Genomic DNA, 3,118 nt, shown 5'->3' with positions numbered 1-3,118 from the left:
GCCCTGAACATGCTACAGAAAAGCTTTACCACTGAACTATATAGGGGTATAGTCCTTTGCATTTTAGTTTCACATAGAAGCTTTATTGTTGCACTGGATCTCACTAGTTGCCCAGTTGATGGTAAGTGTGCTCTTCCTGCCTCATTCTACCATGTGGCTGGGAATACAGGCATGCACCATGATACCAGGCCCAAATAATCTTCAATGCATACAATGATTTTAAAAGGCAGTGTCCTCACTTTACAGGCAAGGCTTTTATTTTTACTGATGTCTTTTGAGATACAATTATATAAAGCTTGTAAGGAAAGTCTATCAATAGGTTCCAAAGATCAGATTAAAATTCAAATACACATAGCCTTTCCAAAAAAAAAAAACAACCTCAAAGAATGCAGTATTTCATATCAGAAATATTGGATCATCTAGAACTATCCTTCCATCTTTGACATATATCATGAATGCTAACATAGTTTAACTTGTAATTATTCTGAAGACAGAGGTTTCACCTTGGATAGACTTATTCTTCATATACATTCTATAATATGGACATTGTGAGAATCATCAAATAATTTACCATAGCATTATATTTGTAGCTTTTTGCAGTATCATTTTTTTGGTGAATCGTGAGGCTACATCATTCAAGAATGAACTTGTGTTTATTTTGAGATAGGGTCAGTTCAGACTAGCCTTTAACTATATAGCCCAGGTTGGCCTCAAAGTTTTGGCTACCTTCCTAAGTTTCTGAAGATCTAGGATTATAGGCAGGCACCATCATGCCTAGGAAAAGTGAACTTTCTAAGCTCACTATATTTGTCTAGTTTCACTCCAGAACAAATGCTTTTATGACAACAAAATGAACATTTGACAAAAGACTCACTACATTCATCACATCTCCCCAGCTCAGCTATAGTGTTTATGCTTGTATAAATGCCTTAATATGCCCATTGCCTCTGTAGGGCTTCCTCAAAGATATCATTTGATGCTTAGTGAATTTTGGGGCTGGGAGTGTCTATTGTACATGCATTATGGTATCTGTAACTGTTGTTCTTTAGTATAGATTGGGATGTTATTACTTGAACTCATCACAAAGGTTTTGCCACCCTCACTGCATCTGTGAAATATCACTCATGTATAAATTGTCCAGTGTTATGTAAGGTGTGAATGCACATTCATCACATTTCTATGGTATCTCTCCAGAATGGTTATGTGTGTACTGCAGTGTGAACACTGAAAATAGGGTTTGCCAAACTGATTACATTTTTCTATTTGTGTTTTTTCTACTTTGAATTTTCTGGTGAATGCTAATGTCAGATTTTCACCTTATAGCATTGTTACACTGGTAAGGTTTCTCTTCACTATGGATTTGCTTATGTCTATTTGTGTTAAATGATAATTCAAGGCTTGCCTCATTTATTACACATGAAAATTACCTTTTCAGTAGGAACTGTCCAAACCCTTGTAAAGCTCAAAAACCGACAGGTTTAGCCTCATTCATTTGTCAGCTTTCTCTCTGTGATGAAATCTCCAATAATTTCCAAGTTAGGAATCCTCATAGATGACCTTGAGATACTTTTTTTCCAATATGGACTACATACTTCGTTAGGCTTAAACACATACTAACAGCTTTGCTACACTCACTAAATTTGTAAGATTTCTTTCCTCTGTGAGTGCTATGGTGCACAAGCTGTCATTACATTTCTAAGGTTTTGGTCAAGTATGAATTCTCTGATGATGTGCTAGAGATGAGTTTAGACTGAACACTCTTGTCACATTTGTTGCCTTTATAAGGTCTCTCTCCAGTATGAACTCTTCGATGATGTGCTAGAGACTTCAGACTGAATACTTTGTCACATTCATTACATTTGTAAGGTTTCTCTCCAGTATGAATTCTTTGATGACATGCAAGATACAAATTTTGACTGAAGACCTTCCCACATTCATTACATTTGTAAGGTTTCTCTCCAGGATGAATTCTGTGATGACATGCAAGGTGGGAATTGTGACTGAACACCTTGCCACATTCATTACATTTGAAAAGTTTCTTTTCAGTGTGAATTATCAAATGTTCTGCAAGATATGAATTATGACTAAACACTTTATTACATTCATTACATTTGTAAGGTTTTCTCCAGTACGGATTCTTTGATGATTTGTCAGGGAAGACTTACAACTGAAAACATTGCCACATCGTTACATTTGTAAGGTTTCTCACCAGTATGAATTCTATGATGTTGTGAAAGGTGTGAAATCTGTTGAAGACGTTGCCACATTCATTACATTTATAAGGTTCTTCTCTGGTATGAATTATCAGATGTTGTGCAAGGTAGGAACTGCGACTAAAGACTGCCACATTCATTACATTTGAAAGGCTTCTCCCCTGTGTGAATTGTTCAATGTCAGGCAAGGTGGGAAATTTGATGGAATACTTTTCCACATTCATTACATTTGTATGGTTTCTCTCCAGTGTGAATTCTACGATGATTTGCAAGGTAAGAAATCTGATTGAAGACCTTGCCACATACACTACATTTGCACGGTTTCTCTCCAGTGTGGATTCTCTGATGATTTGCTAGGTACGACTTGTGACTGAATACCTGGCAACATTCATTACATTTAAAAGGTTTTTCTCCAGTATGAGTTCGCTGATGTTGTGCAAAGTGAGAAATATGATTGAAGACTTTTCCACATTGATTACATTTGTACTGTTTCTTACCTGTGTGAATTCTCCGGTGACTTACAAGATTTGATTTCTGATTTAAGATCTTGCTAAATATATCACATATAAATTGTTCCTTTCCAACATGGACTATCTGATGCATAGTAAAGTGTGGGGGCCTGGTTAAAAGATGTGCTGCAATCATTCCATCGGTAAGGTTTTGTACTAATGTGTATGTCATGTCCTTCTGTGAAAAATAATCAATAGAATCTTTTTCATATTTATGAGAAATGTTTGTCTTGACAAGAAAAGTATTTCTTTGGTGGGATGAAACTGAGGAATCACTCTTGACAGACTCTGCAATGTAATTCCAATCATAAATGTCCCTTTCTCTTGCATAAAGCTGCAGTTCAGGCAGATACGATTGAAAGTTTAATCTAAGCCAATTTTTAGTATGTTTCTTTT

The 3,118-nt window shown here is 35.9% G+C and overlaps 1 pseudogene; it reads right to left on the bottom strand.

The window, feature by feature from the left end:
• Window positions 1-232: 232 nt before the first annotated feature.
• LOC102025849 lies at window positions 233-3,112 on the bottom strand (annotated as a pseudogene).
• Between the last annotated feature and the right edge of the window lie 6 nt (window positions 3,113-3,118).

Source organism: Chinchilla lanigera, unplaced genomic scaffold (assembly GCF_000276665.1).
Source record: "Chinchilla lanigera isolate Chin_1 unplaced genomic scaffold, ChiLan1.0 scaffold00157, whole genome shotgun sequence".
In the NCBI taxonomy this organism is placed as follows: Eukaryota; Metazoa; Chordata; class Mammalia; order Rodentia; family Chinchillidae; genus Chinchilla; species Chinchilla lanigera.
Note: the sequence above shows the minus strand (reverse complement) of the source record. Positions and strands in the feature narration are given on the sequence as shown.